General features: G+C 38.8%; 1 protein-coding gene and 1 long non-coding RNA gene across 2 annotated transcripts in view; one reads left to right on the top strand and one right to left on the bottom strand.

Annotated features, from left to right (window-relative positions):
* The first annotated feature begins 2,624 nt into the window (after window positions 1-2,624).
* On the top strand, window positions 2,625-25,728 carry LOC139080341 (uncharacterized). Its single transcript, XR_011534788.1, has 3 exons — window positions 2,625-2,787; window positions 15,770-15,834; window positions 24,591-25,728. It is a non-coding gene; the product is annotated as an uncharacterized lncRNA (long non-coding RNA).
* METTL25 (methyltransferase like 25) overlaps window positions 16,676-26,369 on the bottom strand; it is a 120,901-nt gene continuing 111,207 nt past the window's right edge. The window contains exons 13-15 of the transcript XR_011534783.1: window positions 19,474-19,649; window positions 18,174-18,706; window positions 16,676-17,036 (exon numbers count right to left, since the gene is read on the bottom strand). The gene's annotated coding sequence lies outside the window, so the exon portion shown is untranslated. The remainder of the gene's footprint in view (window positions 17,037-18,173; window positions 18,707-19,473; window positions 19,650-26,369) is intronic.

The following is a 26,369-nucleotide window of genomic DNA, read 5'->3' as shown; positions in this document are numbered from 1 at the left end:
GTTATAACACAATAATGGATGTTTTAAATCATTAATTAGATTGTGTTTGTGATTTGAAGTGACTGTAGGACTATTATCTAAATATAACTTGTGAAGTCATAGGCTGGCCTGAAACATCATCAAATAGGGAAAGGAATAGCCCCACTGAACAGGACGGGAAGGAGAGAGACAAAAATAAGGTTATTTTGTAATTATATCCATGGCTTCTGACTAAGATCAGTAGGGAAGCGATCTTGAATATAGTATGTTCTCCAAGCCATCAGTACTCTTTTTCCTTTGCTCTGCAGACCTATTTTCTTATCTGAAGAGTAAAAACTATGAATGCAAAAGAATATTAAGAAGAAAATTTAAAATATTTAAATTCTTTCACCCAATAGAATAATAAAGTAGCCATCAAGTTTCTGCTTGATTACTTCCACTTGTAAGGAACTCACTATCTCATTAAACTGACTAGTGGAAGCCTACAGATCTTAGAAAGCTCGTTCTTAAACCAAAACAAAATCCATATTCATGTAATTTCTATCCATTTGTTCATGTTTTATCCCCTAGAGGAGTACAGATCATGTTTAGCTGAAATTCTGTGGTTTTAAGGTTTTTCTCTTTCTTCCACATAATATTAGAAGACAGTTACATCTTCCCTTTTTCTTTTTCAGCCTAAATGTTACCATTTCCTTCCACTATTTTTCGTATAATGTAACATACATATCATCTTGACCTCCTTCCTCGGCAGGTTTTCTGGTCTGTCAGTTTCTCTCCTCCTGAATTGAACATGAGGCCCACATGTAACTAAGAGCGGAGCCAACTTAGCAGTCATATAACATGCATATTAGGTTTGTGGTCAGCTCAAACCCCTCAAGTTATTTTCATAGGAAATACCCCCACAAGTCAAGTCTTCCTCCTCCTCTGCTTATACAGTTGGTTATTAAAAATTGAGGAAAAAAACATACCTTTGTTTTACTCCATTTTGTCCGTTTTGCCCTAGTGCTCCAGGCTTTTGCGCATAGAATCTCTCTTCTAATTCAGATCGATTTTCTGGAAATTATTTTTTCCCTTTTCCAGCTTTGGCCATTTGACAGTTTATAAACATTCTTTAAATGCTCACTTAAGCCACTGATAGAATTGAAGAGGACGATTATTTTTCATTGAACATCCTTTGATACGTAGACCCTTGTGCACACTGAGTGAGTTTCACCCAGACATATACTCCAAAGTGGAATTACTGGGTGATAAAATATAGGTATTTTCAGTTTATTAGATGTTGATAAATTGCACATTCTTTACCAAACCAAACAACTTGGTTACAGTTAACTTTTTTTATATGAGGGATTTGCTCTTTAGGAAATCACTTTTCACATAAATATGTGTAAAACAGGCCATGTGATGCACGTGGCAATGACACCCAATGTGCAGGGCTGGATTAGCGAATCCAGACTCCCATGGTGGCAGTGGCAGTGATGTCATCAGACTGGATTGTAGCATGATTTTTGCTCTGGTCTGATCTTATTTCTGTCCACATTCTAAGCCTGGTTTTCTGGTGCTTCTATGAGCTAAACTTCATTCTTTTAACAAACTCCATTCTGTTTAATATAAAGCCAGAATTATTTTCTGTTGCTTTCAGGTAAGAGAATATCACACTATTTTCCCACTGCTACTTAAATGCCTGTTTGCATTTCTTCCGCCGACAGTTTCAGAGCAAGATTTCACACCTCTGCAATACGAGTATTCATAGATGTTTAGGCTCTCCTGCAAACTGAACGTCTGCTTATCCGGAATGAGATTCACTCAGTTCCTTTTTCTTTGAAGTTCATGCTGCTTCTCTAGCTAGAAAATTCAGCAGAGTCGGTTTCTTCTCACCCTCTCTATTCGTTCTTCTCCTTTCTTATGCTGCTCTTCATTTCATTTAGATTTTTGTTTTTGATTTCTCACACAGGCAACAAAACAAAACAAAACAAAACAAAACTGACCCCAAAAATAAAGAAATGTAATATCAATGGCAGTTAAAATTCTCAAATTCAGCAGTGACCAGTACTTGGAGGAAAGTTGCATGTGGATGAAAAATATACTGTAGTTCTTTTCCATTGGAAGTGAACATTTTCAGCACCATGTACACATGATTTCATAAAAATGAAATAATAAGAATGCATTGCATACTTCTTGTCCTGTTGGCCTTAAGCTCCATTCTGGCTCCTTTAGTTTGCTTTGCATATTTATACCCTAATCCATTGATTGTAGGTCTTATAATTGGTTTCTCAAAGGAAAATTTTATTTCTTTTGTTTACTAGCTTTTAGGGAAAGAAATGTCATTTTTGGTACATGGCTGCATTTTACTAGCAGTATTGTACACAAACATTAAAAAGTGGTTGAATGGGGAGTCTCTCTAAAAGTTCTGGTCACCAATTACAAATGTGTGTGTGTGTGTGTGTCTTTCCACACCACCAAAAATCAATTCTCTTACACCAGCTGGGTGTCCTACAATTCAACTCAATCCTGACACTGTCTACCTGGAGAATACATTACATCCCACGGAGTAAGAGCTCAGTCCCAAAAATGCCCCCATCCCCACTTCAAACACCAATCACAAGCTCAGGTTGTCACCTGTGCTTCTGACCAACCAGCTATAGCTTGGAGGTTCTAACAACCTGCCCCCCACCCCACCCCCCCGCCCCCGCACTGGGCAGTTAGAGCAGTTCACAGAACTCAGAGAAACATTATCCTGACTGGAGTACCAGTTTACTATAAAAAGATACAACTCAGGAACAGCCAGATGGAAGAGATGAATCGGGCAAGGTATGGGGAAAGGGGGTGGAGCTTCCATGCCCTCTCCAGGTGTGCCACTCTCCCCGCATCTCCACGTGCTCTCTGAACCCTGTCCGTCTGGGGTTTTATGGAGGCTTCATTACGTATGCATAATTGGTTCAATCATTGGCCATTGTCGATCGGTTCACCCTCCAGCCCTTCTCCCCTCCCCAGAGCTGTGTGGAGTCGGGAGAGCAGCACTGAACGTTCCAACCCTCTCATCGCAGAGTTGATTCCCTGGCAACCAGCCCCCACCTTTAGGTGCTTACAAAAGTCATCTTATTAACAAAAACTCTGGTGTGGTCGAAAGGGGTTCGTGAGGAATATTAAGACACTTTTATTGCTCTTATGACTTAGGAAATTCCAACAGTTTTAGGAGCTCTGTGCCAGAAATGAAGAAGACTAAATATATATTTAATCACAATATCATACTCTCATTAGTTTCCAATAATTTATGCCTGAAAAGACTGAATCTCAGCGTGGCATAAAGATCTGAAGCTACCAAATAAAAAAGAAAAGTGTCTTAGACTAGAGCCCCTGCTTCCTAGAAAGGCTTCTGAGCAAAGCATTTAATCAAAATTGCTGAGGGTAAGCCTCTGGCACCTAGTTTTAAAAAATTCCCAAGTCGTTCCAATGCACAGCCTTCATGGTGAATCAGTGGCCCAGGAGAAGTTGCTAACACTCTGATGGACATTCTGGTATTGCCTGCCTGGTGTCCCTTCTCTCCTCTGGTGCAGCCATCCTGATCTCCTTCTGGGGATCCACCCACCTCCACTCAGCCAATAGTTCAAAAGGGGCTGACCCCAGGCCAGCTGCTCCAGGGGTAGAGAAGTAACCCAGGCTTAGCGCATCCGTAGTGGTTGGTTCAGGGAAAGCTATCTGACCCAAGCTAGCCCAGTAAGCTCAATTGCAACACTTTTGTTAGAACTGTGGGGGAAGAGATGCTTCCTTCCCTTGGGATGTCATTAGGCTCATGTACTAGAATCCCTAGGATCAGCTGGTGATCAGGAATCACTGGGTCAGCCTGGCATAGAGGATGCTGACCTCAGAATAAAACTCCCTGGGTGAAAGAGGGGGAGAGAGAGGGGGAGGAGAGAGGGAGAAGGGAGGAGGGAGAGTCTAATGCTATTGTTTGAGCCCCTGAATCCATGTGTGTCTGAACTAGATTAACCCCAGGATTTTTCCAAGCTCTGATGTGTCCTAGTCTGTTCGGGCTGCCGTAACAAAATGCCATACACTGGGAGGCTTAAACAACAGAAATCTCGGCTTGCGGGCAGCCTCCACTTCCTGTGTGTTCACAGGACCTTTTCTTTGAGTGTACCCAGAGAGAGACAGAGAGAGAGAGATCTGGTATCTCTTATTATAAGGACATTAATCCTGTTATATCAGGGCCCCACTTTTACGATCTCATTTAACCTTAATAGCCTCCTTGTAGGCCCTGTCTCCAAACATTGTCACACTAGGGGTCAGGGCTTCATCATAGGAACTTTGCGGGGGACACAATTCAGTTCATAGCATGATACAATGAATTCCCTCTCCCTTTTTCCTGAAGGCATTGGGTTGGATTTTCAGTCACTTAATATGACGGAGTTCCAAATGCTATGTAGCCACTGACTTCAGCACTCAACTCATCTTACTCCTGTCCTTACATGTCTGTCTACCTTCCCAAGCAGACCAGTGCCAAGGGCAGCAAAGCCTTGAGGACGGAAAAGTCCATCTACTGGGCTGGTTCAGAGCAGGGCCTCTAGAGACTTACTGCCTGAATTGGGACTCCAGCTCTGTCCTGTACTTAACTTCCCTCTGTCTGAATGGACTCACCTGTACAATGGAATGGACAAAGTCCCTGCCTCTGGAGTTACCGTGAGGAGTCGATGCATTAGTATTTATCAGATACTGAGAACAGTGCCTGGCGCTGTGCTGCTATAATGTCTGTTAAATACATACATGGACCACATTAAATCTCTGCTCGTTCCTCTAATTGGTGTGTGAATGCAAGTTACCTAACTTTTCTGAGCTTCTTCTTCTTTTTTTTTTTTTTTTGCTGAGGAAGATTCACCCTAAGCTAACATCCACTCCCAATCTTCCCCTTTTTGTATGTGAGCCACCACCACAACATGGCAACTGACAGACAAGTGAGTGGTGCAGGTCCACGCCTAGAAACTGAACCCAGGCCACCAAAGTGGAGCACACTGAACTTAACCACTAGGCCACTGGGGCTGGCCCTGAGTTTCTTTTTTCTAATGAGGAAAAAGAAGATGAATTGCTCTCTTTGGGTGATAGCACGTAAAAATTTACTAGAACAGATCCTACATAGTAAACACTCAATAAAGGAGGTGTGAACAAATGGATAAATTGCAATTAGAGAAAGAAGTTCCCCTTTTTGTCTTGAAGTTTTCACTTTGAACTTGAGTGTATTCAATTTTGAACTACTTCATAGATTTATTAGATCCATCTATTTTCGTCTCATAAAAAAGCATCAGTTATCTAATGCTCAAATGTAATTATGTGGAAATGACAGTTGTGCCCAAATGAGACAGAATAATTGGATGAGCATTTGGTAATGGTGCTCTCCACAATTCTTATGAAACCTGTTGCTGAAAAAACACTAGGGCAAAGTACAAGTCTAACCGGAGCTGTGGAATTAACAATTATTTAGATAGGTTACTTTTCTAAGAAACTTTCTGTAATGAAAGAAACCATAGGCTGTCTGTTAAAATTAAACTCTCTGTATTGAAAATAAAGACCAGAACGGCAGAATGGATTGCCTCTTTCTGACTAATTTAGTCAAAGCTGGGGTTATTCACACTCCGGGTTCTACCTGACTTTAGATGAGATTTATATCATGGAATTCCACTTCAAAGAGGCTCTTGAACTGCTGACTTGAGTTATGAAAAAAAGATAATTGTGTGATTTCGCAGCTAGGTTCACATTATAAATTAAAATTTTCCACTTTGCCCAAATTGATGAGTCTCAGAAGCAGACTTCTCTTTCTTATTGGGGAAATGGATTCTTGTCCCAAATAGACTATGAACGTCATTAGAGTTTTTCTTTCCAATTTGCACTTTAAAATTTTTCTGTTTTAAAGTTATTCCTATGAAAAGTCAAACAATAAAGATATGTTTAAAGAAAAAGTTAATAATCTTCTATCTTCCTCTTCCCCCTCCAGTCTTTTCTGCCTAAGGCACAAATGTCATCAATGTATTCCCTTTTCTATTGAAAATGGAGCCCTATTGTACACAGTACTCTGCATTTTGCTTTTTGTTTTTGGTTATTGGTATGTGATGAACATCCCTTCTCCAGGACAGCACATGTAGCTCAAACACATTCTTTTCATAGCAGCATAATACTTCAAGTAAGCATGCAACAGAATTTATTCACCAGGCCATTTAATTGTTTTCAGATTTTATTTTATTATTTTTTTTGTCACCACAAAGAATGTGTCAATAAATATGCACATGTTCTTACGCTGACAAAACATGAAATGAGATTTCTCTAATATAGAGTTATTTTAGGGTAATTTCAAGGTGCTACCATATTCTGTCAACACAGTAAAATAATGACCTTTGTTGACAAGGGACTTTGATAATAAAAATAAAATAATGTAAAGAATAAATTTAAGTAATTTAGGTCACAAGTGATCCCATTCACTTTTGCAACATGGTACTTGTTTTACTCAACCTTCGTAAGTTATTGCTGGATCTATGAAGAGGGCCATAGGGTCTCCATACTCACTTGAAAACCTTAGGAGTTTCTCAGGTGCAGTTCCTAGAGCCACACTGGTGGGGATCACACGCGTGTGCACAGTAAAGACTCTGTCGCCCACCACCCAGAGATTTGTATTCAGTGGCTTTGGAGTGGGGCCCAAGTAGCTCCAATTTTCAACAAAAAGTTCCCAGGTGGAATTCCCCGGTGAAAGCATTGGAGTTTGCAAGCTTTGGACTAGATCAGGGCTTAATCAAATTTGGCCCTCCACTTGTTTTTATGGCCTGTGAGCTAAGAATGGTTTATACATTTTTAAAAGGTTGAAAAAAAATCAGAAGAAGAATAACGTTTTGTGAGATGCAGAAATTACATGCAATTCAAATTTCAGTGTCCATCGATAAAGTGATATTGGAACACAGCCACACCCATTCATCCCGTATCATCTATGGCTGCTTCTGCGCTGCAACAGCAGTGTTGAGTAGCTGCCTCAGAAACCGTATGGCTGCAAAGCCAAAATATTTACAATCTGGCCCTTTACAGAAAAACTTTGACAACTCCTAGACTAGACGATCTCTAAGGTCCCTGTCATTTCTGAATGTATTGTACTCATTGTATGGTATTTACCTCTTTCATATGCAAACACCCTGCCAAACCTTAGAGCTGATGCAGACCCATGGAGGTACAAAGTTTGCGTGAAGGCCAGACACCATGATGAGTTTCTCTTTACCAGTCCCCTACAAGTTGGGAGGTGAGGTGAACAACATATAATCAATTATATATTAGCACAATCAGAGAATGACTAACACCTGCGATAGCTAACACGTGGCACATTCTATGTACCAAGCCCTGTTTCAGTGTTTTCCACACACTGACTCACAGTATGCTCACAACTCTATGACACAGGTACCATATTTATCCTCCTTTTACAGTTGAAGAAACTGAGGCATAGAGAGTTTAAGTCACTTACCTAAGGACACCTACTTATAAGAATAAGTGTATATAAGATATATAAATATCTTATATATATAAATATAAGAATATATGGAAATTTGAACTGATGCAGTCTAGCTGCAGAGTCTGGGCTTATAACCACTAAGCGATTCTGCAAGCGATAAGGTAAAAGTAGTTTGAAGGTAAAAATCACTGTGGTTGAACTCGTATCTGAGTTCCAATTTGAGACAGGAAAGTGGGACACTACCCTCTGATGAGCATTACATGACCTTTTTACCCGGGGACACAAGGTCAAACATCCTTAGGGCCAGTTGGGAAGGTCAGTGAATGAAGAAAACTGCCTTCTCAAAGCATAGTTCCTTTTCTTTCTTTTGCAGGATACGGAGTAAGGCAACTGGTAGCTTCAGGGCAAAGAAACTATCACGTGTGAAGCTAGAGAGGGCATGCCCCATGGACAAGGGCCTGCTACTCATCTCTAGCTTATTGCTGACATGTAGAAATGAGGGTAATTCAGAGTTTTATGGTGTAATCCCCCAATATTTAAGAGTTCAGCAATTAATTCAAATATTGGAAACGAACAAGTAAACAAACAAAACATACTGTCTGGGCCAAATAAAATCCTTCAAGCCACCAGTGTGCGACCCATGCTTTAGCTCTGTCCTCTTTAGGCTAAATCATCTTAATTTCAAACCTTTCCAAATGGAGCTCCAGTCTCAGACCTTTCATCAGAATCATGGCTGCCCCCTGAACCGGTGCCGAGCTCTGCAGTCATCTGTAGTTGAGGAGAGTCAGAAGTGCCTTTCAGAAGCTGGAGTGCTACCTGGCAGATAGTTATGCTCTGATCAAGCCTAATGCCCTCCTCATGTATGTTCTAAGAAATGTCTGCTTTCTATTAGGAGACAATCTTTCCTGGGACCGGTAGCATCGATAAGTGCTTTTCCTTAATGGAAAAGCATGTTTTCATAGCTTTTCCAGGAATATCTTTGTGCTTTTAATGGAACTGTAATCCATTCCTTTATTTAATCTTCAATCACACAATGCTTATTTCATTGAATATAATGGCTTATGCACATTCACTAATGGCCCCCAAATAAAAGACCTTTTTTAAAATTTGAAAGTGCTTCAGTGTAGAGTACACAAGGAAAAGCACAAAATAGAAAAATGCCAGTTGTTTAGTTGAACTGAAAAAAATGTTTGGAGGACTGCAAACTTGAGTGATAAATCACTGTAATAAAATAATTAAAAAACATTCGTCATTTTGACAATCTGAAATAGTATTTAAATTGTTCAGAGATTTTACTAAAAATCTACCTAAAGAACTTTTAGATCCCATAGGAAGCGATATTTTATAAAACAATATTTTAAAATATTTTCCATGAGACTGTATTCAGAAAACTAGCGCCTTAAATGGAATTTCAAAATCAATCAAAATTTATTGCTCAAATTTGACATTTATGTGCTCTGGTTGGAGTTCACAGACTCTGCACAAAGTAAGCATTATTTTGAATATTTTCAGTTACTTTAAAATATAGTGTCATAAATAAGGGACAAGTTGTCTTCACAGGCCTGCCTGGGAGTTTGGAGTATGAAAAAGATGGCACTTTGGCACTCAAAAACAAATCTCAAATGAAAATTAAGTGCTTACATAGAAGCACAAACTGGACACTGAATTAAGAAACGTGGAACTTTATAAGACATCAATTAAAAAGTATCACAAAGCACTAAATACAATGTGGTATCCTGGACTAGATCACGAAACAGAAACAAGAGATTAGTGGGAAACTGCTGAAATTTGAACAAAGTCTGGAGTTAGGTTAATAGTAATGTACCAATGTTGGCCTCTTAGTTTTCACAAATGCACCATGGGAATGTAAGATATTCACATTAGAGGAAAGTGGATGAGAAGTATATGGAAACTCTACTTTTGCAAATTTTCCATAAGTCTAGAATTATTCCAAAATGAAGTTTATTTGAAAAATCACAAAACAATTTCTAAGAGTATTAATCTGTGCCCTTAAAGCATCCAACAGAATAGGGTAGGCTGATAAAATTCACATGCCATTAAGTGCCATTTGTGTAAGTGTGTGCGGGTGGAGTGTGTGTATGTCAAGTAGGTAAGTGGGGATGTGTGAGCAGAGTTAACACACTTTGATCTTTTCCTCAGTTGACAGCCCTGCTCAAAGTTTAAAGCTTTTTTTTTTTTTTGAGGAAGATTAGCCCTGAGCTAACTACTGCCAGTCCTCCTCTTTTTTGCTGAGGAAGCCTGGCTCTGAGCTAACATCCATGCCCATCTTCCTCTACTTTCTATGTGGGACACCTACCAAGCAGTGCCATGTCCTCACCTGGGATCCGAACCCCGGGCCACCAAGAAGCGGAACATGCGAACTCACCGCGCCACCAGGCCGGCCCCCGCTCAAAGTTTAAAAGGACAGAAATGAGGGTGTGAGGTGAGTTCCTAAACATTTTATTAATAAAAATATATATTAATAAAATATTAATTATATATTGAAACTTCAGAAATTCTTCTCTTTATCACTGTGTTAAAAAAGATAGGTCATCACAATTGGACAACTTTCAACTTTTGATTTTTTTCAACAGTTTTGTGCCTCTTTGTGCTATCTTCAAATACATACCAATGAAAATGATTATAGTTTGTTTCCAAACTCTATAAAGTACAATTTTATACTCATTTCTATCCCGTTATCAAAGAGACTACATTGTGATGGGTTTCCTTTTTGCTGTAGAGAACAGAGGCATTAATGAGGTGGAGTAGACATGTCAGCATGTTAAAATAAATTTAATAGGCCCGCTTTCGGGCAGGATGTAGTAGGTCATGGCAACCCAACGCTTTCACTGCAACAACCAAAAAAAGGGCAAATAAACTAAAAAAAAGAGAGTATTTTAAAAAATGTTGGAGAGTAAGGAAATAGCATAAAAATAAATTCCAGAGAAAGGAGAACCACTTTCTGAAATAATGTGGCAATTATTGGCCATTATTTTCCTGAGAGTCTGAGGATTGATCTCGACTGAGGTAGAGAGATTCTGCTGGGGAAAAGAGATCCCAGCAAATCTTTTAGCTTTCTTGTGGGACTAGAAGAATCTAAAAGAATCATGAAGGATCTCAATGGTAGATGATAACATTGGAACATCTGAAATGCAAGTAGAGAGTCCAGACTTGTGCCAAAAGACATTTTGATATGGCTGAGATCTCAAGAACCAGGATTAGGTCATACTGATCCAACTGACACAGGTTCTATACAGAAACAAAGGGTGGAGTAGATCCAAGATTGCCAATTACTTCTACCTCATCATCTCCTACGACCCCAGCAGCCAACCGTGTTCTCCCTCCACCTCTGCGCTAGCACCAATTCATGTGTCAAAAGTTCCAACAAACGGAAACCATCAGCAGAGCGCCTCCAGCTTCAGTGGTGATGGTATGTGTGAGTGAACCAGAGCGAAGGTCCTTCCTGCAGGCTGAAGGAACCTCAGACAGAAGCACAGGATGCGCTCATCTACAGATTTACCATTGGGTGCTTAGACGATCTATGTTCCACGAGGAAAATGTACGCCAGTTGTCACTATGGCTCCACCCAAGATGACTTTAAGACCTGATTACTGTGTTAGGCCTTCAGCCTTCTGAATTAAATTGGTATAACTTTTTTCTTTCTCAATAAACATGAATTATAGACATCCGCCTTGAGGGATCCCGAATCTTTCATTTATGTATAAAGCGGCGTTAAGGAATAACAGTAGCAGCTCTGTGCTGCAAACCGTGCAAAGGTAATAGAAAGAAAAGCAGCGCTGCATGTCGTTAGGGATTCAAGACTGGGATCTTTTCTTGATGAATTCAGTCACTAATTTTTTTGTTTTTAAACTCTATTATTCTTGGCATTATTCCAACGTGCATTGTTTTACAAAGACATGAAGGGAATGCCAAATTATAATTTTGTGGTGCGCTTCCAAATTCTAATTTCGTGGTGTACTTCATTTGTCACCACAAAAGAACCCCTTAAACCTGAGTCAACAGAAAGATTTGTTCCTGAGCCCGCTAATTTTAATGAAATTCAAGAATTAAAACTCAATGTCATGACCTTACCAAATATTTTATTCTCTTTATTTCATCCTCATCTTGATGTATAATCAACCATATTTAACAGTTCGGGGTTTATTTATTGAAACGAAGCAGATATATGGCACATGATTTAATCCTTAAACAATTTCAGTTTGGCCTGTTATTCAAGGCATGTGCTCAATTTAGAACGGCTTCTGCTCGCTCCAGTCTCTCTCTCACATGTTCAGTGATTAAATACTTAGATTTATATAAAGTTCTCGACACCACAATAAAAAAGGCCACATCTAAATGAACTGCAAAGTGCAATAAAGGCCTCAGAAAACCAAATATGATCTTGAGGAACATTGCCAATATATAGGAAGACAGTATTGCATACATTTTTATTTTGTTTTGTTTTGCTGACTACGTATACTGGGTTCTGATAAATGAAGTCATATGTTCTAAAAAATCTATCACAGTAGACTAGTTTTATGTGTATCACATTATTTTGTTTAATGAAAGCCTCAATTTGAATTTTGATATAAACAATTAATAGGAAATTGGGGTCATTTCAGGAGTTAATCTGTGGCAAGTTCTTATGGTTACAAGGAAACATTTAATTTATACACTTTTATTCCTATAAAAATTTCTAATAGAGGAAAATAAAACACCAAACACCAATAAATGTAATTTTAATATTAGTTGCAGATAATTTTTAGAATCAAGTCAATCTTTTACAGCAGCGTAGGTTCCTCTGATACTCCCTTTCACAACATCCTGTTTGTCTCCTTCATTTTATTTGTTAAATTACAATAATTAATTATTGTGTAATTTTTGATATAGTGCTTTTCCTGTTACATTCAGAACTCACAGGGGCTGGACTATGCTTTATTGTTCACTACGCTCTACTTACTATTTAGCCCAGTGTTTAAAACATACACACACTCAACAAAGATGTGATCGTGAATAAAGGATGGAATGATTTGCTCCGGTGGGGGGGTGGGGGGCGCAAACTATGGTTCAAACCCAGCCTGTGCGAGCTTGTTACAGCCCTCAAGAATGGTTTTGCCATTTTTAAATGGATCTATTTTTCAAATACTTATAAAGTACCTAAATAGTAACCTCAATTTTGCCTCTTGGCTTGTTAATTCTAAAATACTTACTATCTAGCTCTTTGAGAAAAAAGTTTTCCGACCTTGATCTAGACCAGCACTGTCCAACAGAACTGTTGTGATGATGGAAACGTTCTCTATCTGTGAGGTCCGATAGGACAGCCACAAACCACATACGGTTATTGAGCACATGGTATTTGTCTAGTGTGACCAAGGTACTGAACTTCTAATATCATTTCATTTGAACAAATTTCAATAATCCCATGTGAGTAGCAGCTGGTGTAGTGGGCAGCAGCAGCTCTAGAGATATGAAAGAATAGATCTCATGTAAATACAGCAAACAATTACTTAGAGATCAACTACATCCAAGGAAAAAATTTAAAAATTTGTGCTAATTTTGCAGTTAGTTGTCCTCTCTGGCAAAAAAATAGAATAAAAAGTAAAATAAATTAAATAATGAACTAAATAATCTACCGTGAAATTATCTATCTACCAAATTCATTAAAACAACTGATGTTATGACAATACTTTGAAAAGGTCCAAAGAGAAAAATTAATTCATTTAATAGTTACACAGAAACTCATTTCAAATAAGTGGTGGTGTTTCATTCTATGAACTGTGGATGAGAAAATAATTATTTTGGATAAGGCAGATAATGTTAATGTTCTATTAACAAATAAATGAAGGGTATTGCTTTTATGAAGATTTTAAAGCTTTGCTTTGCTTTATTGAAGGAAACATCACATTTTTGCAAGGAAATTCCTGAAGTACATAGAATCCTATTAAAGCAAAATGTTCTATAGTGCAGTAGGAAAACATTAGAGAACATAAACAAGTAAAAACAGTGATATAACCCGATAGCATCCTCAAGTAGTTAGCACTAAAGTAGGTATTAAAATGGACTGGGAAGTAAAGATTCAAATTACAACGTGAAGTTTACAACACCCACACCCACACATGATTTCAAGTCTTTAAGTTGAGAAGCACTTAAAAGGAATTCTGAATTAGGTGCTATTTAGGATTGAAACTGTTTGCTACTATTATCTATAACACTTAAAGTAAGTTAAAAAATTTAAATATTAGAGAATATTTCCTTTTCTTGCTTATACTGTTTCTGATGCATCTGTGTATGAAATAATATCTCCCTGAGTAAAACTACTTTGGCTGCCCTCTTTTATTTCAAATGATTTTATCATTAGGGAAAAATTTGAAATCAAGGCGGACAAATAATCCTTTAATGCTTTTCCTGGCTAGTAAGTAATTTGTCAAAGCAATCCAATTTCCAAATAGCATACAAACTCAGTAAGACACTGAGCCAATGCATCTGTTCCTCTCCGTATTTAGAGCATGCACAAATGCCTTTCATTTTGGGGGGAAAATCCTGAGATTAAATTCTTTAAAAGGACAATTCAGCTCTAGTAATAAAATATTGTTTATATTTTCTCTCTGATAAAACTTTAAGATTTCTTTAAAAGTCAGGTTTTTTTGAGATATACTTTACATGCAATAATATTCACCCTTTATGAGTGTACAGCTTAATGAATCTTGACAAACATAGAAGTTGTATCTTCACCACCCAAATTAACATATAGCACATTTTCATCACCCCGGAAAGTTCCCTCGCCCCTCGTTGTATACAATCCCTCCCTTCACCCCAGCCCATTGGCAAGCAGTGATTCTACAGTTTTAACTTTTCTAGAATGTCATATAAATAAAACCATATGGCTTGTAGTCTACTGTGTCTGGCTTATTTCACTAGCCACTTAGTGTTATGCTTTGGAAATTCATCCACGTTGTTCACTGCTTTTTGTTGCTGAGAAGTACTCCGCTGTATGAATGAATATACCCCAATATTTTTATCCATTCTGCTGTTAATGGACTTTTGGCTCTAGGAGTGAAGTAACTATTAACATTTGCTGTGTGGACATATATGTTCATTTCTCTTGGTTAAATATCTATGAGTGGAATTGTTGGGTCATATGGTAAGTATACATTTAACTTCATAAAAATCTGCCAAATTCTTCTCCAAAATGGCTGTCTTCTTGGCGTCCCCATCAGCAGTGTATTAGGGCTCCAGTTTTTCTTCATTGTCTCCAACAGTTAGTATTATCAGTCCTTTTAATTTTAGCCACTCTAATGGGTGTGTAGTGGTATCTCCCAGTGCTTTTAATTCATATTTCCCTAATGATTAACGATGTTGAATATTTTTACATATGTTTATTGCCATTTGTGTATCTTCCCTGGTGAAATCTTTGTTCAAATCTTTTGCCTTTCTTTTTGCTGAGTTATCTTATTATTTATGTTCTCTGCACACAAGCTCTTTATCAGGTATGTGCTTTGCAATTTTTTTTTTGTTTGTTTACCTATCTGTGGTCTGTCTTTTCATTTGCTTAACACTGTCTTTTGAATAACAGACATTTTAAATGTGATGAAGTCCAATTTGTCAAATTTTTTGCATATGTTCATATTTGTTTTTTGTCCTAAGAAATCTTTCCTTAACCAAAGCTTACATTTTTTTGTGAAAAAAAAAATTTTTTTTCCCAGAAGTTTTTTAGTTTTCACTCTTATATTTAGGACTAAAATCCATTTCAAGTAATTTTTCGTATGTAATATGTGATAAAGGTTGAGATTCTTTTTTTTAAAATTTATTTTGATTTCCAATTATTAGCACCACTTGTTGAAAAGAGTATTTTATCTCACTGAATTGCTTTGGCACCTGTGTCAAAAATCAACTGACTAAATACGTGTGGGTCTCTTTCTGAACTCACTAGTTAATTCACTGATATCCTTTGAAAAATACCACACTGTCTTGATTACTGTAGCTGTATACTAAGTCTTGTAAACGTTTACATTTTAAATAAATACAGTGAATACTGACATCCTTCACAAACCTAAGTGCTCCTGAAGTGGCTGTTTATGGCAGAATGTAGGAAGGGGCTTGTACTGATTTGGAAAGATACCGTTCCTCCGAGATGGAAGAGTTCCTACCCTTGGTTGTTACTTTCAGTCGTCTGTTTCCCTGTTTGCACACACTGTGGGTTTACTGAAACCAGGGGATCCGCAGAGAGAATTAAGGGCATCCATGAGCTAGGATCCTGCAGAAAAATTACTTCTTTATTTTCACTAACCTCCAACTGAAATTGAGTGTTTCTTTCAGTTATAGATGTGGACAACAAACCTTAGTAGTATTGGCTGCAGCTGAGACTCCGTTGTCAATGGAAGGTACAGATATTTTCATATCATATTACAATATTACATACTTCATATCATAGATATTTTCATAACATATTAGTTGTGGCTATCTTCAAATATTGTTCACATTATTGTTATGTCAAAATTATAGTAGTTTTTAGAACTGTTACTTGATCTTGTTATTTAGTGAGTTAATAAACACATTTATTACTAAATTATTGTTTTTACAAACTCTTTTGGAGAACCAAATAGAACTTTTCAAATGAAAAATAAAATAATTGAAATTAAAGTTACAGATGAAGACAAGCATTGCTTGTGAAGTGCACTTTGGCAAGTTGGGAATGTATCAATATCCTGTGGAACGACTGCATTTTGGATTTTTCTCTTTTGGATTGTAGCATGAGAATCTCAGTCATTCCAATCATCTCTCCAGAGGCCCCAACATTTTAGATTAGTTGGGCTATTCACGCTTTCACAAAGCTCTGCTCCATAGTATGTATGTGCCTACCCTGGACCTTGTTTCAGAAGAGAACAATTATGACAAGGAATGGGCCACCATTTCCAGAGGGCTGTTTGTGATAGCTTTAAAAATAATTAATAAATTAAAAAATCATGCTACGTAAAACAACAAGAAGAACGAAAACCCTCTTTTGGTAACTAACTCAACATGGACTGATTTCCTTTGTCATATTATGCATTTCACTATGTATTTAAAAAAAATCATTTGAGAAGGGACCTACAGGCATTTCCAGACTGTTAACAGTCTCCAGCACAGAAACGGTTCGCCACCCATTTCCCAGACCTTCTGCTTGGGTCATCCTCCACCCTCAGACGCTTGTTGAAAATGTCATTACAGCTCCAGTTTAGAATATTTCAGTATTACCAGCTTTGCTTTATTTCATCTTAAACTATACGTAATATATAATAGAAGATGTTATACAATATGACATTATATTAGTTCATTTCATTAATAAACCTTTGTTAACCATGAAACTTGACAGTGCTCGAATCTGGAGATTCAAGGTGTATCAGATGGTCCCGCCTTTGAGGAGCTTAGGTCCGGTCCTGCGGGCAGATGGGCAGGGAAGCAGAGCACGCGCTGTTCTTGTGCTCTAATGGGCACACGTCGGGTGACCTAGATGATGTTTTTACCCTTACACTGGGTGATTGGTGGAGGTGTGGGCAGAATATCAGCATATGCTTCCCACAGGAATTGACACATAGCAGGAAACCTGGAGAATAAGGAAGCATTCACTAGAACAGGAAGAGACTATTTCACACAGAGGAAACAAGCGCAAGCATCAAACTCAACTCTGCCGGAAGTGTGGGGCAGAATGGCCAAGGGTGGAATTCTGCACTGTCTGCTCCCCAGCTCCCCAGGGTGTGTCAAGGAAGATGATCTCAAAATGCAGAAGCCAAAGCCTGTTCCCAGTCTTGATCAGAATATTCAGCTTGCATTTACCCTTCTATTCTGACAGGCACAATTTCTTTCTCTCAGACCCTTTTTTCCCAGAAGCTGTTAGGGGCTGCAGAGCCCTTGGCCATGGAGCCCTTCCGGCAAGGACCCCTCCCTCTTTCCTGTACTTCTTTCCTCTTTCCTGTACCTCCCTCAGCGTCCTCTGCCCACTGAATCTTAGTGCGCCTCCTCGGCTTTAGCCAGTTCCTTCATTTCTAACCTGGTGGGTGGCATACGACGGTGCACTTAGGCGCCCTGGTACAAAGAGTACGGACAGTTGAGTACAGACTCATAGCCCCGATTTCTCCTTCAGCCCTTTATCGCAGGGGACAGAGTCTAGGGCAGTGGAGGTCCTCTCCCACCTGGATTAAATGAGTCATTTATTACATCCTAAACAAAGATTATTACTAAGAGACATTCCTATTTAAACTGTCCTCGAGCATTTCCTCAAGCCAGCCAACAGCAGGGCCTGCTCAGCTAATTAGGGACTAATTGACTCTTTAGCACCGTTATCAGCTGTGACAGAGCTCTTCCTGCCTGTGTCTGCCAGGGTCCTGGGACCATTCCTCTAGGATGGGCTCCACTTTCGCTCTGTCAGGATGTAGATGGAGCCAATTGCAGCCGCACATTGCCTGGTATTCTCACTAAGGTGGAGGCGGGGGGAGATGAAAAATCTTTCTGTTTTTGAAGGTTTCTGTTTAGTTCAGGAAACTGTTTCCTCTTGCTCAGTTATTCTTACAGGAAACAGGCTGCCTACCTTTGAGGGGTTCCTGCTTCCAATCACTGAGGTGACATTCCACTTTCTGAGGAAGAGGATGGCGCCCTTTCTTCCCCTCTATAGGAGGGCTTTTTTTTCTTTTCTTTTTCAAGGGCATTTTTAATAACGACCATAAAATTTCATGACTTCACTTACCCAGCATTACTTTTTTCTCTCAGAGGTGAGGCTAGTTTTTGATCCATGAGGGATCAGTGTATTTGTTGCCTTCCTTCCCTCCACAGCATGTTCTGAATGCTTCCACTTTTAGGCGTAGGACAAACAGTAAAAATGATGTATTTTCTGTCCCTCTAGGTCGAATAGAGGAATCCAAAAGTTTTAAAATTAAGTGCAATAAAGTGACATTGATGCTGTCATAGTCAGCTGTACAGAATATAGTTGGGACATAATAAAAAGACAGTGATTTAAATGTGGGGAAGAATCATAAATATTGAAGATCAACATCGGAAAGTGTTGACGGGAAGAGAAAGGAACTTTAGCCTTCCCACAAGAGGGATAAGTGAGAGCAAAGTCCAGATGGAGGCAACAACTGGAGATGTTGTGGGAGTCACAGAAGGTCTGGATAAGTTGAAACTGGGGTTAGATGCAGTGCAGCAGAGATGATGCTGAGGAAGTAGCCAGCCGAAGCATCATGGAGGATTTGGATGCCATGCTAAAGGGTTTGGATTTTCCTGTAAGAAAATGGGAAGGCCACAGAAGAGTTATAAGCAGGGGTAGGAGATCAATGCCAAGGAATCCAAGAGGGTGGTTATAAGGCCCTGAACTTAGAGAGTAGCAGGGGGACTGGAGAGAAGAGGGAGGGGAGAGAAAGAGGTGGAATGAATATGATTTAAAGTTCAAATGGGTTGCAAGGAGAGAGAAGTCTAGGGTGAATTTGGTTTTCAGCTGAAAGTTTCTTTCACTGAAAAAGGAGTATTAGAGGAAAAGTAGGTATGACAGGAAAGTTTAATTTTAGACATGTTGATTTTGAAGTGCCAGGGGAATGCCCACTGGGAGTGGCAATGTCCGTCAGGCATTTGGATAAACAAGTCTAGCGCTCAGGAGAGAGATTAGGAGAGAAACCTAGCCTAAAAATTAAGATTTGAGCATCATCAGATATGGGTAGTTTTGGAAGCCAAGACCATGTACCTTAGAAAGTTTGTAGATTAAAAAAGGGCCAAGGTCAGAACCCCCGGTGGGAAACACTAATATTTAAAGGACAAATAGAGAAGAGTATGCAAAGAAGACTAGGAGGGTACAGATAGTGGAAGGGGAAAACTGTAGGAGCAGTGGCTCCTTTGGCTTCCGGGAAGCAACTCTTGGGGGTCAAACGTCCCTTCCATCTCTCTCAATCTATGGCCTTTGTATTTCTCTCTCTCTTTTTGGCTTTATCTCTTCTCTCTCATGATCTCTTCCTCTGCTCATTAATAGTTTCTGACCCTTGTAACTTTGGCTTTACCTGGTCATATATTGCTTCTAGAATCATCCATCCTGAGAATGAGAGAATCTGAGAGGTCTAATTCTTCTTTTTGAGCCAGGTCACACCAGGGATCTCAGCTGCCATGACCAGGTGTGGTCCCATCACCTGTGGTCCTGAGAGTCTTGGGTATTAAACATAGCTGGCTGAGTTCACCCCTTTGGCAGGAGATACGGGCAAGGAGAAAAAATTGTGGCTAGTTAGGTTGAAGGTTAAATCTGTAGTTTAGGAAAGCTTAAGGATGGGAGTCCTCAACAATGGCAGACTCCAAAGTATGGTCAAGAGAGTCCTTTGGATTTGGTGATATGGATGCCAGCTGGGGCATGTGCCAGTTGCTGGGATGGTGGGGAAGCATCTGTTTGCTGTGAGTTGGCAGTGAATGAGGGAAGGAAGTGGAGACATAGAGTGTGGCTTCCCCTCAACCAGGGTCTTTACCTCAAATTCTATAATATAAAGGAAAAGAAGGGGGGTGATGTTGATACCTTCTTTTGCCCTTGGCAAAGGGCACTGAAATTTACTCTGCAAAGTCTTTCTCCCTCACTCCCTTCTCTTCTCTTCTCCCTAAGAGTTAACTGATAACCAATTACTCCCGCAGATCCTGAGATCCCCCAAAGTAATCCCATAGAAAATCAAATGTAGAGTACTGTCTTGGTCCTTTAAGACTGCGAAGACTCTGCTGTTGAGTGCAGCTCAGCAGGGAAAGCCAGGCTGCTGGCAGAGTTGCTTCACAGCATAACTTTCATTGGAGTGATCTATGATGTTGATCTGTTTACAGGGGTTTCTGCCAGCTCTGCATTCTGGGTTGGCCCACCCAGCCTGCACTCTGCTCCTCAAACTAGCTATGGCTGTGGTGTCATGGGCTACTTAAAAGATATCTTAGAAATCATTGACTCTATCTCTCTCATTATAGAAATAAGGAAACTGAGACCTAGAGAGGTGAAATGATTCGTGCAGTGTCACATATCTTGTGGCAACACCAGGAATAGAGCACAGGCTTCCCAATTCAATATTTAATGTTATTTTTAAAAATTGTTTGAGTGTAATTATTTTCTCACTAATTTCTTAATATCCTGCCTATATCCATTATATGCTCATAACCAGAGTTCTGCCTTTGAATGAGGCTGACAAGCCAGAATCCTAATCTAAGTCAGGTTCCAGTCTGCATTTGGCTATCCTGGCATAAGACCTCTCATTACTGGGTAATCAGAACACAGGATCTTATGCGAACCTTATCTAACACCTACCTTTATACACTTTCTTGATTTTTGTAAAAAAATGACAAACTCCTGAAGTAGTGGCTAAAATTTTGTAGTCATGAGGTTCCTCTCTGTTCCCGGGGAGAAGGAGAACAATGATGTCATGAAAGAGTACTGATCTTAGAGTCAGAAAACCTGGGTCACCTTGGGCAAATCATGTACATTGCTTTGAGTTCCACTGTAGAGTGGGAATATTTTACTTATAATGACCCAGGTATACCAATATACTGTGGAAGCTGAGAAGAAGAAAAAATTAAGCTTGCCAAGGTCAGCTGGGCAAGATTTCCAGAGAAAGTGACATTTGAGGAGGGTTGTGAAATGTGAGTAGAGCACATCAGGCAAGAAGGTAAGGAAAAGGGTTAACTTGGGTTCAGCGTGCAACATCTACTACCTGGGCCGAGGTAATCATCATCAACAGAGAAAGAAAGCGACCATCTGAGGCCTCTAATGGCCTCTGTTTGAATCACCAAAAACTTGGAATTACATGCCTTCATCTTGTCATTCTTCCCCAAAGGAGAGAACACTTGCCCCTCCAGCCTCCTTCTCATTCATTCTCCCACTGCTGCCATCTTTTTCCACTGAGGCCTTCTGGAAATCCTGCTTTAGAGAAAACCAACACCCTGTTCCATCCCCTTTTTCACCAAACACCTACTTTCCTGAAGCTAGGCTAAATCTCAAGGTATTATAGAAGTAACTACTTTCCTTGCCACTCTCTCCACTACAGGATGCTTATTTTTTCACACAACATGGACCAGGAGGAGAGGCTTGGGAGGCTGAGTGGAGGAGAGAGGGGTTAGCTTTCTTCTTGGTCCCCATTGTTGCTCCTCGTCATTAACTCTCCACTCTTAAATAAAGAACCAGATTTGAGGATGGTAGTTAGCCATAGCAGTTGCCATCATTTATCTTCTACCAAACTCTCAATAAGATTTAGCATTTGTCTATCGTCAACTGATGTTATTTTCCTAGATAAACTCACTGAATAATAGTTTCTTTCAAGCACTATTCTCTCTCTAGACATTCTTCCTCAGTAACCACTGGAATACTCATGATTTAAACAACTATTTACAGATCTTGAGCTCAAACTTTCCTATGGGTTCTAGGTTGTATATGGATATCTTCATCATTTGGGTGTTCTGCAGACACAGCATATCCAAAATTGAATGATAATCCTAATTCCCAAGCAACCCCTTCACCTTTTGTCCCTCGTAGACCTTCTTCCTGAGTAAATGTCACTACTACTCAGCTAGCAACCCAAGCTAGAAATTTGGGGGGAGGAGAACAGTAAGTATCCTAGATGTCATTCTCTCTCTCACCTACAGTATCCAATCAGTAACCAAATCATGATCGTTTACCTCGATTCATTTTTTTCTCTATTTCTACTTTCTCTGCCTTAATCTAGGCAATATCACTTTTCATTTAAGTTTCTGAAATAGGCTCCTAACTGCTGTCTCAGCCTTCAGCTCAGTCCTACTCTGATCCATCCTCTAGCCTACAGTCTGAGTGATTTTTCTAAAATAGAAATATAATGACATCACTCTCTTCTTAAACTCCCTCAATGACTTCCTATGCCTTGAGAGAAAATGTACCTCTTTAGCATGGCATTCAAGATCTTCTGTGCTTAGGACCCTGTCAACCTCTCTGGTCTTATCTCCATACTCACCATTCACATTGGTCTACTTTCAAGCCCCTACTAGCATCATGCTATTTCATGTTTTCACAATAATTGTTGCTAATATTTATTGAGAGGTTACTAGATACAAGGAATTCCATTAATTGATCTATTCCTCTGACAAGCCCATGTGGTCAGTTACTGTTTTTCTCCCAGTTGACACATGAAGAAACTGAGGCACAAGTAAGTTAAGGAGTCCAAGCAAGGTCACACAACTAGTAAAAGACACAATTGGGATTTGAAGTCTATCATTTTCTCTCTAGAATCCATTCTCTTAACCACTATTTATACCTCTATCAAACTCTTCTTTCTGGAAGACCCTTTTTCTTTCTTCACTTAACTTACCTCATACTTACCCTTCGTCCACTTAATATGGCTTCTGCTTCCATCACAACTCTGAAAAATCTCTCATAAAAAATATCAATGATGAACTCCAAAGGGACTTCTTCCCTTCTCTACTGACTTGATGTCTCAAATGCTTTCAACCATTGATCTCTCCAAAGGCCCTGAAATAGCCTTTTTCTTAGTTCTTGTGATGACATTCTCTTGGTCTTTCTGCTTTGTTTTTGAATGTGCTTTCTCAGCCTTCTTTGTTGTTCATCCTTCTCTACAGAACCTTCATATTAGAGTTATTGAAGATTCGGTCCTAGTTCCCATTCTTCCCTCCCTTTGCTTTTTGTACTGAGTGATCTCATCCACATCATAGCTTCAATTTCCATCTGAATGTTGGTAACTTCTAAATTTGTATCCAGGCTTCCTCTTTGTTCTACAGACCTTTGCAGACCAGTGCTTCTTTAACATCATATGAATTTCTCAAAAGCATCCTAAACTCAATATGTATAAAATGCAATTTTCAATCTTCTCTCAAATATTGCTTTTCAGTGTACCCTAGCACCACCTTTCCTCTAGTCAAACAATCTAAAATCTGCTATAGCCCATCTGCCAAAGAGCAGTAGGAACATAACAGTAGTCAGAGTTAGATTTATTTCACTTACTGCAGCCAGGGGGAGTGCACTTAAGAGGAACTGGGGGTTGTCTCAGTAAAAAAGTTTTCAGGAGCTTCTTATAAGACTTGGGCTTGTATTCCATGGTTGTAGGGAGGATTTAAAAACATGAGGTCCAGTTATGAATTGGATGTTGTCAGGGGCTGGGGAAATTCAATCACTGGTCTTACTTTTTTTATATGTAGGCAGGATGATTAAAGTGGGCCTGGAGTAGTCACTGCTAAAAAGTGGCAGTTACGTGTTAGTTAGAAGAGAGGATTTTGAGAATGATCTTGTCTGTCTTTTTCCAAACAAGTCATTGAATGGCCTTGTTTGAACACTATATATAATTGTCATTTATTTTGAGTTTTAGCATGTCAAAGTTTTAGCTAGGTAATTTTTTGGAAAGTGCCCTTAACTCTCAGCTTTAATTTTTCAATATAAAAAATGAAGCAAATATATACTATTTTGGGCAGAAAATTCAAAACCAATTTACATATGATTTTAGTTGTACACATTTTGCTTCATTTTAATAATGAGACATTTTCTAGGTTTCTGTCTAAGAATAATATAAATATTATTCTGGCCATTTGCAAAAACAGTTCCATCCGACTGGTAGATTAGGGAGACCATTTAGAGGCAGGGAAACCAAGAAACCCTCAATTGCTTGAGGTCTGTAGGGCTATGCATCCACCAATATCTTGCTTTCCCCCAGAGGAAACTGAAAAAATGAAAGAGCAATACAGAAGACTCTCAAATGATCAAGAGGTAAGACAGTATCTGTAGTGGTTAAGTGGTTAGACTCTCAAGTCAGAATGCTTGGATTTGAATCTTGACTTTACCATTCCCTAGCTCTCTTCCTGCCTATTCCTACTTGGAGCAAGTTGCTTGACTTCTCTGAGTCTCAATTCCCTCGTCAGTAAAACAGCAGAAGTAATATAGTCCCTTCCTCTCGGGATTGTTGTGAGTATTAAATAAGTTAATAAATATAAAGTGCTTAGAACAGCACCTAGCAAAGGGTAGGCACTCAATAAATATTTAGCTGGCATTATTGTTATAATCCATCATGTCATTTGGAGTTTAAAAAACCTTTTAAAAATTGAGTAGTTGCCAAGGACACTCTGTATGAATGGTATGTATGTGTATAAGAGAAATATAAAGTTGGAGTGACCTCTAAAATTTTTTAAACAGATCTGGTCATTTAAGAAGACTCCTTCAGAGAGCTGCTCAGATGCCAGCACACTTGAGAATGGAGAATCTGGAATTATGTTAACATACTGGAACCTTCCATGGAGACTGCGATGGTGAAAGAGCAATTTGAATAGTAGAGTTTCAAAGCTGTCAAAGAAATTGATGATGTGTCCCTGCTTGCCAGGAAGGGACTTGTACAACACCTTTGAACTGAACAGAAGAGGCCAATAAAAATGGAACTTCTGGGGGGACTCCATGAAATCTATAACTGAAGTGGCCCCATTCTTCTCTTCCTGTCAAGCTAGCCATTCTGACATCTATTAACTAATACTGTAAGTGGGGTAAAATTTTTTTGATTATGACATCTGTTTAAATTGGCTTTCTGTGTCTGTTCATAATTTCGCTTAGACTATATGCTTTTAGCATTTACTAGATTGGAGGCAGTTTCTAGGGGCAGGAAAAAACAGAGTTTTCAACAAAGATTAAGTTATAGGTTTTTAAAAATTCACTTGTGTATTTTTGGAGGGTATATTTGAATTGTTTATTGGCACAGTTATCTGGCAGACTTCAGTTATCTGAACTGATTTCTGTCAAGTTATTAATAGATTGCTTGCCTGTGTTTCCCTGTATTTTATATATAAATATCTAGGCAGGAGAATAGTCAAGGTTTGCAGTTCACTGTCATGAAGCTGTCTGTGTATCCTATGTTTAACCACCTATGATTTCCCAAGCTGGCAGCTTTTATGAGAACAACTAAATTCAAGGTCCTATATATTTCTTTCAAAATGCAAAATTTGGCCCTAGCAGTTTCAAAGGGGTTTGAAAAAACAGAGCTCCTAAATAGTAATGTATAAAATGCACTTAATTATATAATCAGCCTTTAACTAGCAATCCTACTTCTGGGAATATATCCTTAGAGGGTAAATAATTGTAGAAAAGAATCATCCCAAAGGCTCAAAGGCATTCACAGAAGTCCTGAGTGCAACAGCAAGAGGTGAGAAACAACCTACAGGTTTAACAACAAAATAATGGGTAAATGGAACATATCTCATTAGGATGGATTCTTACGAAGTCATTAAAAATGATCATCCTGAAGGCAGGTATAGCATCATGGGAAAATGCTTCTTAGATAATGTAAAGTAAAAGAGGCAGAACATAAAATGCTATACTGACTGTTAATGCAAATGTAAAAAAATGTATGCATTTGGACCAAATGAAAATAACTATTCAGTGGTGGGAATATCAGTAATTTAAATATAGAATCTTCATTTTTTTTAACAAAAAGAGGAAAAGTAAAAAGTTTTAAATAGCCTGACCATATATTCAAGAGCCAAGTCCCTTGCTCAGTTTTCATGGATTTGTAAAAATGACAGCTTGTATGTGAAGGCAATTTGAGTGTTAGCCCAGGAACCTGATTTGTTTGCCCCAATAAATTCACTGTATCTTGATTTTATTAATAAATTCTGTGCAAATTCCAATGCCAACTATTTGCTACCTTTATTAATATGAACAGATCCCATGGGTGAAAAAATATGATAATCACAGAGAAACAGGAAAGGTACAGCATATGGTGTGGAGAGCCCACCAAAAGATATAAAGGCCTTCTGAAGAGCTGTTCCTAATTGCTATATATATTTTTTACAAGTCAGAGTTTTATGATAGATGTACGGATCATACAGAGCATTTTCATATTCTTAAGTTTTACTTTCAATTCAATAGTTTACCTTATAATTAAAAGACATCGCTACAGTCAGTTGGGAGAAATGGATGCAAAACATA

Source organism: Equus przewalskii, chromosome 29 (genome assembly GCF_037783145.1).
Source record: "Equus przewalskii isolate Varuska chromosome 29, EquPr2, whole genome shotgun sequence".
NCBI classification, from domain to species: domain Eukaryota; kingdom Metazoa; phylum Chordata; class Mammalia; order Perissodactyla; family Equidae; genus Equus; species Equus przewalskii.
The sequence above is the reverse complement of the archived record's forward strand: the minus strand, read 5'-3'. Positions and strand labels throughout refer to the sequence as shown.